The sequence below is a fragment of the Neltuma alba genome, unplaced genomic scaffold (assembly GCF_004799145.2).
Source record: "Neltuma alba isolate B1F8T4 unplaced genomic scaffold, ASM479914v2 tig00007376_pilon, whole genome shotgun sequence".
NCBI lineage: Eukaryota > Viridiplantae > Streptophyta > Magnoliopsida > Fabales > Fabaceae > Neltuma > Neltuma alba.
Genome location: NW_021634766.1, coordinates 85,085 through 104,202, shown reverse-complemented (window position 1 = coordinate 104,202; position 19,118 = coordinate 85,085).

Here is a 19,118-nt window from a genome sequence, read left to right as displayed (position 1 = left end):
CTTAAAGGAGAAAAATCGCAAACGTTTCTTCCACAAAGCAAGTAAAATGCAAGATTAAAATTAATAATGCAATAAAATCAAATATCTGAAAAGCAATAAACAGTACTCATTACAATTTCTGCGTGATGGTGGTGACTTGTGACATTTGGCACCACCACTAGTCTGCATCTAGGTCTGCTACTAATTGTACATTGTGCACGCACAATCATTTAATTTCTGTTGATTTATTACATGAATAAGTTAAAAATGATAAATAAAATAATTTAGAAATATATTTTTATTTTTAAATATATTTTTCTAATAAATGAGAAAAAAATTTTAAAAAAAATATGTAAAGAAATGTCATAAGAGATAAATAATTAAGAACAATATTAAAAAAATACATTAAATATTAAGACACTTCAAATTAAAATTTATAAAATAGATCATATTTATTTTTAACTTTAAAACTTATAAATAAAATCGAAGATGTATTATTATTATGTTAATGTACTTTATATTAAAAAATTATTTAAATTAATTATTTGTAATAAAAATATGATAATTTTTTTAATTATTAATTTTAATTATGAGTATTGAAATTACTTTTTAGTGAGAATCTTGTATAATTAATAAGTTCGCTTTAAAAAAAATATGATTTTAAGAAATAAAATAGATTGATATTTTAAGCTCGAGTCTATGTATGATAGAAATTCAGATAATTTTCAAATCATGATTTATAATTATATGGTGAAGAAAAATTATACTACCTTTTTGTCATTAATATGAGTTAGATAACTAATTTAAAAAGATTAAAAAGATTAATTACATTAGTTATTTATAACTAATATGTGTTGACCTTCATAAATTATCCTACTTAATCATACATATTGAAACTACTCTTTAATAGAAAAAATCTTAAAATCAATAGGAATACTTTGAAAAAAATATTATAAATTTTGGAGACAAAGTGAATTAAGATCTTATATTTAAAACTAAATTCAATTTTATTATTAGCTCTTATGTTTAGGATAGAGGTACTATTATGATTCATATAAACATGCAATATGCGCGTGTTTTTTAGCCTAAAAATAATAATAATTGTAGGTGATGATATAAAATTGGATAAATAATTATAAATAATAACCAAAATATTTATCAAAAATTAAAAATGTATATATTTTTTAAGTTAAAATATATGTTTAGTCTTCTAATTTTACATGAGGTTTCCATTGAGTGATTTGAGTTTATAATGTATATTTTGAGTTTCTTAATGAAATCGCTTGTCCTTTTCAATGAAAAATGCTAACTCAACAATTAAATAATAACAAGAATGTTTAAATCTTAATCCTTTAATACAATCAAATGAAAATAAATGCTATTTCAAATTTTCCTATGTTAATGGAGTTTTGAAATATAACAATGATTATATTAAAGGATTATATAAATTTCCGATCCTTTAATATAATCACTAATTTTATTATTTATTTTAGTCTTAAACTATAAAAAAATCATACTAAAAGATTAAAATTTGAAGATGATTTATGAGCATTTAATTACACAATCACGTTTTAAATTTGTTAAGTCTAAAATTTTTCTTTACTAAAAACAATCACTAAATGAAGATATCGGTATCAAAACCAAATAATTATCCATGGAAGACATCAAAATAGAAAAAGGTAAAGAAAAAGACTACTGGAATCTTAGCCGAATTAGCAAGTAATTAAGGTGGCTGATAATGCAATCGTGTTTGGCAGCACCACTGACTAAAAGTAATAATTTTTAATTATTTAAAAATACTTTTAATTTCCCCATAATTAAAACGTGTTTTTTCCTGAATTAAATCAGCATAATTATTCTAAGCAGGCGTGGATCCCAATTCGCAAAAACGACGCCGTCTTCAAGTCAAACAATTTCAGCTCTGAATTTTCTTTGTCAAAATTTTTATATAGTAGCATCCACGTACAGTGAATTGTCAAAATATAATATTGAATGAAAATAAAGGTCAAAGTATGCAGTTCACTTGGATATATGTACACACACATATATTGGTAACATTGAAAAGGAAAATGTAAGTGACCAAATAAAGTAATATGCTAATGTTCATGTATCTTTTGACCAGTTTTATAAATATGTAAAATGAATTTTCTTGGATTTAGGTTGAAAGTATTAACAACTATTTTATAGGGAAAATCCCAAAAAAAATCCTGAAATATAGAAAATTTCAAATTGAGTCTTGGAATTATGTAACTGACAGAAAGGATCAATGGCCCAATCTGTCATTTGTAAAATCAAGAAAAATTGATAATTTTGCCCTCATTTGTATTCATTCACTACAATGATTTAAGGAACCACTATAAGGGTTTAGGCGTTACCTAGATTCGTGTAGAGAATAACTACTCACTTTTTTATAGTTAGGTGCCTTGTTATTAACTATAACTAATCATGTAATCATTAGAATAGTGTAAGCGTTACTTCGATTCCTGTAGAGAATAACTATTTACTTTTTCGTAGTCAGGTACTTTATTTTTAACTACAACTAATCATATAATCACTAGAACAATATAAGCGTTACTTAGATTTATTTAAAAAATAACCACTCACTTTTGTTTAGTCAGGACAAAGTTGTCAATTCTTCTTATAAGTAGTTTATAAATAGTTTTTTTAATAGTAATTTATGGTATATGAGACAAGTATATGAAAAAAAATTTGTTTCGATTTATGTGAAATGTGCTTATAAAGGATTTCTTAAACCCTACCAAATAGGCTCTCAATCCTTGTGTTGGAAGTAAATTTAGTTGAGAGAATTTTGTTTTTTCCTTTTTTTAAAAAGTTCTACGGTCGCATATAAATTTAAAATAATTATACTTTAAAAGAGATTAGTCTGTATTGTCAGATAACACTAATATCTCGTAAGGAAATAATATTGTATTTTATAAAAATGTAAACATCCATAAAATGTAATTAAATTGAGACGTATAAAAATAGGAATCAATTTATTATTAAACACTTGGGTCAACTTGAAGTCATGCTTTCAGGTGACGCTTAAAATTAATTGTTTGACCAAAAAAAAATAAGTTTGCTGATTTATAAAATGAATTAAAATATTTGGAGAACTAGTAAAATAAAATAAATTTAGATCCTTCTCCATTTATTCATTTATTTATTAGAAGTCGTGGTGGGGTTTGAAGTGCAGCTTGTGTTGTCGTCATAGATGGCTACATGAATTTGAATATAAATTTTTTTTATTTATTTGTGTGTCTGTGTGTTTTGAACGACAACACATGATTCTATGTTTCTTTGGAACCCATTAATAGACATACAAGTATTTCAAAAATAATTTATCTGTGATGATTTTAATTCGTGATATGTGTAGTGCAACGTTGGAAAAAAAAAAAAAAAACAGTACTCGTTACAATTTCTGCGTGATGGTGGTGACTTGTGACATTTGGCACCACTAATAGTCTGCATTTAGGTCTGCTACTAATAATTGTACATTGTGCAGGCACAATCATTTATTTCTGTTGATTTATTACGTGAATAAGTTAAAAATAATAAATAAGATAATTTAAAAATATATTTTTATTTTTAAATATATTTTTATAATAGATGAGAAAAAATAAAAGAGAATATATAAAGAAATATCCTAAGAGATAAATAATTAAGAACGATATTAAAAATATATATTAAATATTAAAACATCTCAAATTAAAATTTATAAAATGGATCACATTTATTTTCAACTTTAAAATTTATAAATAAGATCGAGGAAGTATTATCATTATTTTAATGCACTTTTTTAATTCATAATATTAATATTATTTTATTGGGTAAACGCCATAATTGGAAGTCTTAACAAATTACAATCAAGATTTAATTAAACTAATTTCCCTTCTTAGTACAGAGTTAAATAACTAATTTATATTAAAAAATTAATTAAGTTAATTATTTTTAATAGAAACATGATAATTTTTTTAACTATTATTTTTAATTATGAGTATTGAAATTACTTTTTAGTAGGAATCTTATACAATCAATAAGTTCGCCTTAAAAAAAAAATGATTTTAAGAAATAAAAATATATTGATATTTTATAGTTGGACCTCCCAGCTAATCCTTATATTAAGAAGTAAAGGTAGTATCAATTTATTTTGCTAACTGATTTTTAATAATTTTTAATGACTTAACTATTACCAAATTTATATTTTAGAACTTTAAGTATAACTTGCCTAAATTTTATTTAAAAACCATGGTATAAAGTTAAAAACAATGAATACTATAGTTCATTACACCCACCCTTCTCTTATTAGGTGACATAATGCAATTTGAGTTGATTTGAGATTTTTCAAGGCATGGTTAAAGAAAGTACAAGAAGGTGTTTGATTTTACACTAAACACTGTCAGCATTATGGTTTTGGTGGTTATCCACTTTCACCAATAAAATTAAAATACTAATAGTTGTGAACCACTTGCCTGAACCAGTATTAGTGATTTGTGTTAAATTTAACCTTAAGGTAATTATATAACCTAAAAACAACTAAGTAATTAAGATTTCAAATTTTTTTAACTGTACTCTTATTAAAATTTGTGAGAAATCAACAATATTACTGAAGTAGGACAACGCGAGGCAAGTAACTTTGATTAATATTACTGCACTCGTAAAAATATTTTGGATAAAGTTAAATCCTTGTGAGTTTTTTTTTTTTTGGGTCAAAAATCATTGTAAGTTTTAAACGAGGGGGAAACGATGCCTTCTTTGAAGCTAGATAAACTTTTTTTTTTTTTTTACATGAAAGATCTAATTTACCATTTTTATTGCATTTTATTTAAAGATAAAATATATATTTTTAATGGGTTAAAATATACTTTTAATCTTTTAATTTTACACAAGATTTTATTTTGGTTCTTTAATTTTAAAAAATAAAAATATGATATTGAGTTTTGGATGTTGATAAAATATCATTAAATATTAACATATTAAGTTTAATTTTCAAAACAACTATTATTGTTACAAAAAATTATCATTTAAGACTAATAATTTTAGGATTAAAAAATTAAAAAAATATTTTTTGAAGCTAATAGACCAAACTAAGACCTCACATAAAGTTAAAGGACTAAATGTATATTTTAGCCATTTTTAATAAATCATTTTAATCAATTTTTTTTGGGTTACCAATAGGTATCCTCATATTTTAAATGCTTGTGTTTTTTGGGCCGAATTCACAATCAAATGGTATTATTAAATGGTCCTGAAAATAATATAAGATCACATTTTATGACCCTTTAATTTTACCTCACCATAGGACACGTTATATAAGTTATTAAATGGGGGGTTTTTTAGTAAATAATTTATTTTAAAATTTAATTATTGATAATATTATATAATCTGTGTAACTGATCCTGCCTAATAGAGTGGCATTTATTCTTCTTGTCGTGTAAAACACATTATACATGATGAAAATCATGGGATGCCACTAATAACAGCTACTTTCAAAGTGCGATGACTTTATCGGTAGGTAATTTATGAGTACTACACTTGATCTTATCTATAACACTCTATTTATTAATTATAAACGAGATCTTATAATTAAAACTAAAGGTGATATTTTTGTAAGTGTTTTTTGAGTGCCAAAGTATATCCTAATATTAGTGAGCCTTTAAAATCTAACCTATTTAGGGACTGTTTAGAATAGTTTATAAGTAGCTTTTCAATCATGATTTACAGAATACAAAGTAAATATGTGAGAGGAGTTATGTCTCGATTTATATAAATGTGTTTATAAGTAATTTTAATCATAATGACAAATAAGATCTTACACTTTCTTGTAACAGGAAAAATAAAAACAATGGATGCTAACTCCATACATTTTTTGGGGAAAAAAAAAGTTTGTTAGGCTCTCCAATGAACCAACCAGCTGAAAAGGTAGGAAAATAACTTGGGACCAAACGCTGAAGAAAGTCAAACATAGCACAGTAACAAATCAACTTGCGGGTCTATACATTGAATCCTCTCTCTAAAAGGTGCTTCATCTTGAATCCATTGTTTCTGCCACTAACACATTTTCTTCTCTCGAAATAAGAGAAAGTTAACAGTTAATCACTTTAGACTGAATATTATTATTAAAAAAAAATTGGAAGAAAATTCACCCAAAAAAATAAATTAGAAGAAAATTCTTCGTTCAAAATCTTATTCCGGTACCAATACTTTATTAGATCTCATATTCTTACACGTCCATTCCAGGAAATCCAAGTGGGGCAGGGGTATGGCTTACAAGCGATGCAGCCTTCCAAAATTATTATTATTTTATTATTAACATGTTGGTTTTCTATTTTTAAAAATTTATACTTTTTTAAATATAAAAAATAAACTAGACATAAGTCTCATGTATTGTTTGGGGAAAAAAAAGACAATTATTTAAGTTGTTTGAGTTTTTGTATTTTGTAATAATTGGTGATTAACAAGACACTTTTTAGGTTTTGTTAAAGTTACTTTCCATTTCACTGAAAAAGATACTTTCCGTTTACTTCAATTGAAGGTGCGTGCACACTTTAAAAGTTATGTAAAATTAAAAGGATCAAAACAATATATCAATATATAATCTATAACAAACATAAGTTATAAATAATTTGTCCTCTTTTAAAAAAAATTTGTACAATACATAAGGAAACGGGTTTTATTTGATTATCCATGAGTTTGTCAAAATAATTTTGAAAAATTTAAGGCAAAGAAATAATTCCAAAATTTTTTAGCACAAATATTTTCAAGTTAAAAGTGACAATTGTAATTGTTTCCACGATAAAAAGTGACATTATTCTAAAAGAAACTAATTGCATTTGTGCCCACCACACACACATACTTGCATATTAAAAAAGTGACGCAAAATGAAAATCATTTGAGTGTGTTTCATGCAAGAAGAAAAGTGTGTTTCAAGCTTACTTCTTTTTTTATTCTCTTTTTTTTTTGGGTAAAGACTTTATTTTATTTTTTGACAAAGGGTAAAGATTTGATTCACTTTCTACCTTCCATTTGTTTTTCTCTTTAAATGCATATTATACTCTTTCAGTTTCTAATACAAGACATAATTAACTAATTTGAGTATATTAATAATGTTAGTTAAATTAGTTAATATAATATGTTTTTTAAACGTCATAATTATTTTTTTAAATTTTTTCTCTTTTCTACTTGATTATTGTTCAAAAAATATAAACAGGTTTAATTTGGAAAAAACTGATAAACATGTGAAATAAGTATTTTCTATAAGAAAAATATTAACTCTCTAATTAGGTCCTATGTTAAGGACAGAAGAAGACTCAGTTCAAATTTTATCTAATGCATGAGAGCTTGGCTACTTTTTTTTTTTCCCAGGAATTTCATATGAAATCATGTGAAATATACATACACATATGTAGGGTTAAGTATTATGTAGGAACCTAGAGTATTTTACAGTTCACTTAAATATTTTTTTATTTATGTGTCTTTGAAGTATTTTTTTAAGTACTTCTAATATCTTAAGGTATTTTGTGATGTAATTTTTTTCAAAGTGTTAAAGTGCTGGACACACTTTAAAAAAAAAAAATGCTGAATAAATTACAAAATATTTTATGATATTAGAAGGACATATAAAAATATTTTAAAATGATAAATGAGTAATAAAATACTTTAAGATGCTGGCAATTAGAGAAATAATGCTGTACAATAAAACTTAAAAAATTATTTAATTTCCGTCTGTAAAAAGAATTAACAAGTTATTGTGTTCTTTAAATATTTAATAGCTACACGGAGCAAACTTGAATTATCTGGGTGGGTGGAGCATTATGCGAATAGTATCTAGACTTTGCCTTTTTAATGGAACTAAAAGCACAATATTAAGTTCTTAGTAACAATAAATTATATTGCCTCGATCTTAATTACATGACCTTATTTATAGATTATAAATGAGTTCTTATAATCAGAACAGAAAGCTGTACATAAATTTCTTGAATTCCTTCTTATTTACAGGTAATTTCCCTAACTTTTACAATTTGACAATGAACCCCTAAACCATCAGATTTAACAGATAACTCCTCTACTATTAGCTTTATTCACTGCTCTTTTGCACACAATTTAAAGCTCACTATATAACTCAAAGTTTTAGGAGTTATGTATACATAAAAATAAAATATTCACATAGACTTAAAAATTCTAAAAGGTATATTATTAAATTTTAAATATTAAGAGAATTATCTGTATATGATTCGAAAATAACTACGTGGATATAATCAGTATCTAATGGAAGGAAACGAAATGCATCCATGTACTTGTATTTGGAATGGTATGGATTCATTTCATCTTTGGAAGCATTTTACCCTTCTGGTCGGTGGAGGAGCACATCATTATAGTCACACTAAAAATATAATAATACTAATTATTTGTTTACAATACATTTATCATATTGTAAATTTAAATTAAAGATATACGTTGAAATACTTTAAAATTTTAATTGCTTAAAAACTAAACTATACAAATTATAATTTTTTTCGGTAAAGTTGTATCTGGCACTCTAATATTATCTTCTGGTAGTAACTCATGTTCTAATCTTATTTATGATACACCTAACATTATGATACTACCTCCAGTCCTAATTATAAGAGCCAGTTGACTAATTTGAGAAAATTAAGGAAGTAAGTTGAGTTAGTTATTTGTCCTAAATAGGTGTTGTCTTTCCTAAAATATCCTTACTAATTAATCAAGTATATTAACTAAAATTATCATTGTCAAAGGGCTATTTTAGAAAAAAATATAAAAATATAAGAGACAAAGTGAATTTGGGTCTTATATTTAGGATCAAAATAAAAGTCAAACAAGGACCAGAGGAAGTATTATTCTTGGGGCAGCTAGCATCCCCTGTCGCATCTAGTACCTTAATGGCTTAATCATATTTATACTTTAGGATGTTAGATATGCTATCAATAAACTTAGAATGTTGGAAACACCAAAAATATAATATCAAGGTGTTGAATGTATCATAGATAAGATTATAGTGTTGAATGCTATTTTACCCATTTTTTATCTTAAGATGTTATAAAATAATTAAATTTTAAAACCATTTTTATATAAATTTCTTTTTTTTTTTGGAGGAAAACAGACATAGAATATATTAAAATAAGATTAATGATGATTAAGTTGACCAAAAACACTTGATGGGTGTTGGATTTGAACATTATTAATGAAAAAAGTCTTGTTAAGAGAAGCATCTTCTCCTAATTTTGCTATAATAATACTTGAATATTTATTAAATAGTAATATCGGATGCTAATAATTGTTCAATTACCCCCACATGGTTTAATCTCTTAACAAATGAAATATTTTACTTAAATCATACCTTTTGGATTAGAGCAATGAAAAATTTAAAATCCATAAAAATAGTTATTTTTAAAGCTGTTCATTTGGTATTTACTTGTATTTAAAAACATAGCTAATTATTTGTTTGGTCAGCTGTACAAGATCCTTTCAATGTGTTTTACCAAAAAAAAAAAAACTTAAACCTTACAAAAAGTATTATAAAATTTAATAATTTTTAATTTTATCACTATTTAATATATAATAATGTATATAAATATATATAACAATACAGAATAATAAATTAAAGTTAAAACTGTATATTTATATAATAAATTTAATAAGATAACTTATATTAAGGAGAAAAAATAATCTCTTGCTGGCATTTGAAAAGGATTAGAGGAGCAATGATTTTATTGGAAAAAATGAAAATACCCAATTAAAAATTAGTAATAGTAATTAAAAAAAAATTAAGTTTCAACTGAATATATATTGGGATCTGGCGTTTGGATTCGGCCGATTCGAGCCATTCATCTAAACCTCATTTCCCGACCAAATTAAACCGTTTTTTTTTCAAAGAATATAATTAAAATAACAACTGATCAAAGGCAGTAATAAGCCCCAACATAATGAAACCAAGTTTCTCAGAGCACGTGGGTTCCACGCTCTGACTGGGACCCACGCGATTGATCAGCTTCCCTCAGGCCACGCGCGTCGCGCGCTATAAAACTCTCCCCATCTCTGTTTCTATTTATTCCGAAACAGCTCAAACGAAGAGACCGCCCACAGCTTCCTCACCCGCCCGCTCTCGCCAAACTTCAATACCGTTTTCTTGATTCGGAAATTTCTTCTCCGATTCTTTGAATCTCACGTTTCAACTAATTCTTCGCCGGAATCGTTCGCAAAATCTCTATTGCCGGAGGCGGCAGCATCTGATTGGAGGATCATGATCGTGTGGAGGTGCAGGTCAAGAAGAAGAGCATGGTAAAGTGTTTCAGCTTGAGTTATGTTCTGGTTCTAGTGGCTCTGGCGGCATCGATGGTCCTTCTGCCGTTGATGTTGCCGCCGCTTCCTCCGCCGCCGTTGGTGCTGCTTTTCTTCCCCGTCGGCATCATGGCGGCGCTCATGCTTTTGGCCTTCTCGCCTTCCGAGGCGAATCGGAACGCCGTCGCTTACTCGGCGTAGGACGGAGCGGAGGAGGAGATCGGAGCGCACATGATCGCCGCCCGCATTTTGCTTTAGTTCACGTGAGTGGAAGGTTCGCGATCGGTTGCTTCTGATCGGCTTCGTCTAGGCTTGATGTTAGTTGGATTCCTTGCTGGAATTGGTGCCTAGTTTTCTTTTCTTTTTTAAAACTATGTTTATACAAATATTGTCAAATCAGGGGGGAAAAAGTTGAAAGATTCCATTTTGTTTAGTTCATTGAATGTTAGAATTAGAGAATTTCTTTTCCTTAATTAATTTTTTTTTTATTTTAACATATTGAAACAAAAGAAACAGATTTTGAACAAAAACATCTGCATTGATTTTGCCCGTTAAACGTATAACTCATCAATTTCATGACTAAAATGTCACCGATATAAAAATTTTAATAATAATGTAATTAGTTATCTTATAATTTTACTAGTAAAATGTAATGTGTTGTGATTTAAAGAATGATAATAATATTTTTAGTATTTAATAAATATATAAAAGTTTGGCACGAATCTTTTGGCCAAAATAGTATGATATTTACAGAACCGAAGTATTTTTTTCTATTGCGGGCACCGAGTGTTTTTTAAGTGGAGATTTAAACATTAATTAATTTATTATGTGGTGAGAAATTAATTTTTTTTGTTAGACCCAAATTTCAATCTTAAGGGAAATTTAAATATTAGTTTATTATGTTATGAGAGATTTTTTTTTTATTAGACCCAAGCTTCAACTCGTTGGTTTTCATTATAAGTTTTACATTTAGTACTTATGCAATTAGGATTAAATTTGAGAGTTAACATTTTTTGGGCCAAATTTTATAGTTAATATTTGATGAGTGATTGTAATTGAATCGTCTTTGTTAAAAAAAACAAAAATAATTGAATCGTGCAAATGATGGTATCAAATAGTGATGATATAAATGAGTAAGTTTATACCGTTTGAAATTTAAAGTTTAGAAAAAATTATCCATATGCTAAGAAAATTAAATACATAGAGGTCCTAAAAGATATTTATATTCACATTGTAAACTTGCATATTTCAAACCTTCAAGTTTAACAATTTATGTCTATAAGTTAAACATGTTTACAAGTCAATCTGTTTTATACGTCAAAACCTGTAAAAAAGATTAATTCTTTTGGAAGATTCTATGTATTTAATATTTTTTACTTGGAATCTATCCGTAATATTTTTAAAAATTTAAAGTAAATTTTCTTCAATCTGTCAATTTTTTTTTTGAATTTTTCAACCAACATAGAACGAAACAAAGCCAAATTCTAATAAACACTTTTTGGACTTAAAAAAAGGGCAAAAAACCAGCTAAAATTCAGTATTGAAAATGATAAAAGCGACTGACATGTTAATTTTGAGTGAATTTAACCGAGTCATTATCTTATTTTATATTATTCAGATTATCGTTAAAAAAATGGCACATTTTTTGTAATTCAAATTAAATTGTTTGAATGATTCCCCCCCCCCTTCCGGCCAGCGTTTTTATGATGTCACATCTTGCACTTGAGAAACGAGATTATGATGTTTGGTTTGATTTAGTATCCACGTAAATGCACATCGACCACTCCTTTTCCTTCATTATATATTCTCTTTTTAACTGTGTTATTCTGTCAAAATCATCCACATAAACAAAAAAACCTATTTTTGTTTATGAACATTGTTAAAAAATTAAAATACAACGGGATTGAGTTTGGCAGTAATAGACGATTTCAAATAGTATCATCTCTATTGTTATCAAACTCACAAATTGACTCTTCGAGTTTAACGTTTTTACGTTTTCAACTAATAAAATCGTGTTGATTTGCTCTTAAACTCATGATAACTGTAAATTCGGTTAAACTTACGAGTTCATTTACTGAGTTTATCGTTTTTACATTTTAAGCTTACAAAATCATGTCAACTCGTTCTTAAACTCATGTTAAATTTTTTGATTTGATTATATTTAGTGACTCTATATATGAATTTTATAAAAAAAAATTTTAATTGAATGTGATAAATTATAAACATTAATTGATATAATTTTAATTATTTAAAATATATTTAAATGAAATTGTTGTCATTTTTAATATATTAATTATTTGATTATATACTTTTAATACTGGTTTTTTAATAAAAATAAACTCTTACAAGTTTACGATATGAGTTTATGATATGAATTTATGTTATTATCACGAGTTTGTTTAAACTCACGAGTTTAACAACCTTGATTATCTCCAGTAAAGAGATATTTGTGCCTAACAAAAAACAATACAAGTCTAAAAATTTATACTTGTGATCTTAGCCATTGACATTAAAAGCTTTTAAGATGCTATTTTTAAGCCTCTGTCTCTCTCTAGATGTAAAAAATAGATAATTAATTTATAAATATTAAAAAATTAGTTATAGTAATTAAAAAATATAATTTTAAAAGACAAAATGAGTTGACAAACAAACCACTCAATTAGTTTTTATATTTATACTCAAAAAAGATTATATTATAAAAATTAATAAAATATTTATGACTTACTTATTAAAAAAAAGTGTTTTTTAAGCACCCTCATCATCTAATCCCATTTCAATTTGATTAAGGATAATTTTAAGCAATTATAAAAATCTTGGACATTTAACTATTGCTAATTAATTTTCCTGATTTAGATGAAGTAATTAATAAGTTCAGATGGGAGTGTCGTTTAGAAGGATTCATTAATGCTTGTGGTTCGATAGCAGGTAGGGGTAATTAAAATAATGCGCGCTTAAGACAACGCGCCTGCAGAAAGATAAACTTAAAGATATGCTTATCCACGAATCTGACAATTTTATCAGTATTATCAAGAGATTGCCTGTCGATGCCCCAAAAAAAAAAAATCAAGAGATTGCCTGTCCCAAAAAAAAAAAAAAAGAGAGAGGGGGTGAAAGGATTGCCCAGAATAGTGTTTTTTTGGGTAGTTACTGCTCTGCTGCTTATTATAACATCCTTTTAATTAAATTATACTATTTAAAGAAATAATTAAAATTAATTAAAAGTAATTAATATGTAGTAAATACAGTTTTTTTTTCAAATATATGTCTATATATAAATAAATAAAAGTGTGAGAGTAATAGTGAAATAAATAAAAAAATATTAAATACATTAAATTAGGGGTAAAATAGGTAATACTACATTGATGCTCAAACACTTAAAGAGAATCTTATAAAAAACTGAATCTTATAATAAGAGACGGGGGAGTATTTCATATGAGGGGAAAAAAAAAAAAATCAATTTGCCTTTCTTCCAGACCCTTTGAACCCTAATGAGATTAATCTCCTTCTGAGCAGGATTCAGCATAACTTTACAGTTTACACCAACCTTTTTTTTTTTTTTTAATTGGGTTGCGTTAGTTGTGATGGATCCCTTGTACCGTAAACTTTTTAAAGGAGCTTAGCGCTTGCTGTTCTATATCAGACTTTGGTTTTGTTTTTGTGGTCAATTTTGAAAGTTAAAAAAAAGAGATTTTCTAGAAGCAGAGCCTGCTGGGAAAATGAGGATAAAATCATTCAAAAAGACTAAGGACAGAAGATTTCTGGAAAATGGAACCCAAGTGTAGTTTCTGTCAAACGAGTCGGCTAGTGATGCACTAAAACTTGACTGGACAATGCAAAGTTCAGATTTGAATTTAGCTTGTTGGCCATCAAAACCTCGCTGAATCAATTAAAAACATGATGCCTACCAGAATATATGGCACACAACAATATAATATCTCAAGTCAAGATTAAAATTTTCCCATCAAAACACATCCACAACTTCTTTTTCCTCATACGGTTCATTTATTTTCCAGGTACATCCAATCCTGCCTCTCCCATTTCTTGACAGAGTTTCATTATCTCACGCAAACATGAGTAAATTTAAATGCACAAACAAACCTTTTGGACAGCTTTAACACCAAACTTGCCAGTAATAATACAAGCCCAAGTTCTGTTTTTGACAGGATTATTAACCAGCAAAAGATGAATGATGATTCTAAACTTAACCAGCTTTACAGTACAAAGTACCAAAGCAGGGAGACCCATGAGACAGGATTTTTAAATTCTCTTTCTCACCATACATTGCATTTCACCCACCAACTTTTAAGAGGGCCTTCTAGGTCCTCCTGCAATAACAAGTAACATTCATGTGCCCTGCACATCCGACAACTAATGAATCCTGCAGTTGTAAGAAATAATATGTAAGCTTCCTTCTCAGTGAAACTTGTTTGGTTGTCTTTCCTCTGTTTCTGTTCTTCTTTTCCTAGGATGTCCTGCACCCTATGCCTGTCACTTTCCATTGCTCCCCACGAACCGGTTGGTGAATGGACAGGATGAGAAAATTTAAGCATATTTATGTATATAATGCTTAAGTCTCAACATAACCACCACATATATCACAAACATGTTTTCAATAGCCATCTTTGATGAATACTATGTTTGCGTGTTAAGATGTCTTTGTATTTGACAGACTAGTAAAAAAATATTGAGCTCAAAGTTTACAGGAAGATCACCATACAAGTTAACCCTGAGAAGCCAACATCAGATGAAGTAGTTGGGACATCAGTTTTGTACTGGAGAGGCTAACATCACACCACACAGAACAAGCCAGGGACCCCAATTATATCAAGTTAGATAGGATCGCAGAGTAGTACAAGAAAATACGGTTGCACATGAGAGCCAGATCACAATCAAATTAATTTGTCCCTTTTTCTCTAGTTCCTTCCAAATGTTCCTTCTACATTAACTTTAGCCCCTTTATTTGGATTAGGGAGATATTTTCTCTTTTTTTTTTTTTGGGGGGAAGGGAGGGGGGATACTAGAGGGGAAAATTCTACTGGATTTTTTCTCTAACTTTTGGAAATTTTCCTCCCAGTATTCTCCCGTTTCGAAACGAAGCTTCAAGGATCCAGACTAACAACTATAAGAGGGGTGAAGCACTGTACTCTTTTTGTCAAAAGTTTTAATATTGGTCTGTAAAAGAAAAGTAAACCAGGTCAATTATGAATAGATGAGTCAGTAAGGCTGTCAAGTTTGATGTAACAAACACATCAAATCATAAGAGAAGATGCCTATCTCCAAATGAAAAATAACAATTAAAAATATAAGTATGTTTATACTGCTCACAAATAAGTAGAGAACCATCTAAATTACTTCTGACATATCCCAAAATACACTTGAAAGTAAACCCAAAGAATGATAAGAGCTAAACCCATCTTCTTGCAACTCTATGACCCCTCCTTTCCTGCTTGAATTCCCTTTACTACACCTAACTAAGAAGAGGCTGACCCTATGATTTGAATCAACTATAAATCCGGAAGTTGTGATGAGATCAGTAAGATTAAAATCCAAGGCACTTGTGATTTAAATCAGGATCCTATTGAAATTAAAGAAAGATTAGGATTTTCATAGGATCAATATCAAGTATACATTTAAATGGAATCTACTTCTAACATGATTATTACAAAGTAACTTCGGTCCTTAATATTAGAGTTACATAACTAATTTGGGAATATTAAGAAAATTAGTGAAGCTTGTTATTTGTCTGTTGATCTCTCTAAACTATCATTTTCAACCATGTATATTGAATGATTAGAATTATTCCCTGATAAGAACTCTTTGCAATCAATAAGGATATTTTGGAAAAAGATGTGAAACAAAATGAATTGAGATTTTATATTTAGGATAAAATTCAACCTTCAACTAACTTTTATATGAAGAGCCGGAAGTAGTATTTGTAATTGACTTGATTTACAGATCTTTTGTAGATCAGATCTACCAAAGAATTTCTACTTCTCACGCATCTCCTTTACAAGGATATCTTGTATCATCTGTTTTGGGACAGGGCCTTCAGTCATTTTTGCTGATGTCGGCCCGATTAAAAACAGGGCTGGCCGCCTCAAACCTGAAAAAGCAATAAGTTCAATTGCTCCTTGTAAGCTGCCACAATCAAATTTCACCAGAAAATGATCTCCCTGAGGTCTAAATCTGTTGCAGATTACAAATAAATTCAGTCTTTGTAAGGATGTAAAATAGTATATATGACAGCAACACATAACGTTAACGTTGGTGTTTGTGACCCATTACAAAAGTAAAAGCAATGCATGATCTTCTGATTTATTGGGGGGTATTTATCTTAAAGATAGCGATCAAGAGGATTTAACCTGTAAAAGGATATGATGAAACAGCTTAATTGAAATGACACAGAATTCTTAAAGTATGTGATAATAACCAAGTTCATGCATTTGCTTTATCAAGAACAGTATGTCTCTGATGAATCTTTTTTGTTGGTACGTAGGTTTATGTATTTTGCACGTAAATTGGCTTCTAACCTGCATATCAAGCGTAAATTCGTACTCATTGATCTATATTTACTCTAATGATAATTTCACAGTTCCCATACTCAACAACAAGTTCTATAAACTACTACCTCCGGTCTTTAATATAAAACCTAATTAATTAATTTGGAAAGATTAAAAAAGTTACTAAATTACTTCAAAGTATTTATGTTCATCATTTTTTTACAAACTAATTTGTCTTACTTATAAATTAATATATAATCTAATGATATGCATAAGTGTTTTAGAGAGATTATGTAATATATGTTATAATTAATTAATTTAGTAATTTTCTTAATCTTCTCCAATTAGTCAACGGGGTTTTATACTAAGAACCGGAGGTAGTAAATCTGAAAGGTTATTTCGGGGATCCCAGTCTAAAGCACTTGTGATTGAGGCGTTTTGAGGGAAGTAACATAGATATAGAAACTGCACAACTGACTGAAATGTGTTGTCCTACTAAGTTTAAAACATAGCACTATGTGACACCTGATCTACCAAAAAGGTAGTTAAAAATTATGAAAGAAAATGGCAGTTCCGATGAATGCAAACAAAACAAAAGTAAAAAACGATGAAGAGTCATAGATAAGTGATAAGACTCTTTGGACTATCTAGAAGACAGGTTAGTGTGGCCATTTCTATCAGACAAGAATCAATGAGTCTGTGTCATGATTTCTTAAAATGTAAAACATCGAATGATAGAATCACAACATTAAATTTAGCTTATGATATTTTCAGGTGTGAGAGCTCACACCCATTTCTGTGTTACAGAAGTATAGTCATTTGTCTTGTACACTAGTTGCGAAGTGTCAGTCATTGTGATGTTATGTTACATTGTTTTGAAGGAAAAAAATTAATTGCAGTTCTTGAATATTTGCTGGTTAGATCTTTCAATAGAATAATTATATGTGGAACTGTGATATATCCATATGTTATGTTTTTATTGAAGAACTTAATAACAAACAACTAAAGAACTTCACCTATAAGGAAAAGAGAACTTTTTTCAACTCTGTTCATCCTTCCCAGATGGAAAATGACCAAAGAGCTCCTTCTGACCCTGACTAACTCATCACTCTCCTGGTTGAAACCAAACTTGTTACTCCCTTTTTGTGTGATTCTTGAGTGTGATCAAAGCTTTTAAACCAACTAGTCTGCCCCTGTAATGATGTCTCCATCCACAGATTAGTGACACTGTTCTCACGTATGCATTATCCAAAAATTATACACAATGAAATTGTGCAGTAATCTTAAGAATCTTGCTGCAATGGTAAAGTTACACTCTGCACAGCCCTAAGATACGATGAGTATAAGTTTAAAGGGAGAACCCAATTCTAATAAACTAGCTTGTTAGGAGAAAGGGAATCTTGAACTTATAAACTCCCTATATTTGTGAGGCTGCCAATGTTAGACTCATAACACAAGATCTGAAAACTCATGAGTCCTTGTCAGTTCCCCCAAAAAAAAAAAAAAAAAGCTCATGAATTCTTCACTAAAACATGTATGAGCAACCAATAAGAAAATTCAAGACAGGTCATAAGTGATGAATTCATTTCTTGAGCAGTGGGCACTCTTCTTTTATTGCTTCTCAGTGTTGACCAGCATTCATAACAAGCAACGTTAGGTGGTTGTCCTTTACCTTCAGCTTCTCCCTCCCCACCCCACCAAAAACTTTTTCTCGCCCTTCCACTAATACTGTCTTTAATTTCATCATATAAAGAACTTGTAAATAAGAGCATTCCGTGGGACATTGATTTTGCCCAAGCTATAAGATGGCTTGGGAATTGGAAAGCAAATGATTTGATTGCTAAATAATTTTTATATAAAGGATTCAAAATCAGAGGTATGGCAATGAAGAGTGAAAATCGTTGTTTGCTTGCTGGGCAAGAGACAAGTGATGATGGAGGGAAAATAAAGTAGCCACTAATAGCATGAATACAGACTCCAGTCAATCACCTTTCTCTCAGTTTGCATCATTTTTAGGGCATAATTTCCTTCCTTGAAACCCAAATCACATAGGTACCCCAGAAAGCAAACAAACCCAATCACATAGTTGCGGACAAATTAAGCAAATGTAACCTTATTCTGTATCAATTGATCTCGTACCATTTCTAGCGCCTGAGCCGTTAGAACAATGATGGATGAGAGAGAAATGCAAAGTAGTCTGGAATTGAAGGTGGAGATTCTTTCGGGTGGGGTGGGGTTTGGCTTTGGTCTTGTTTTGAGAGAGACAAGATAGATATCAAGCAAAGTTCCAGTGGGATTTAGAAATTATCCACGTTACATTCCATTGTTTAGCATAGT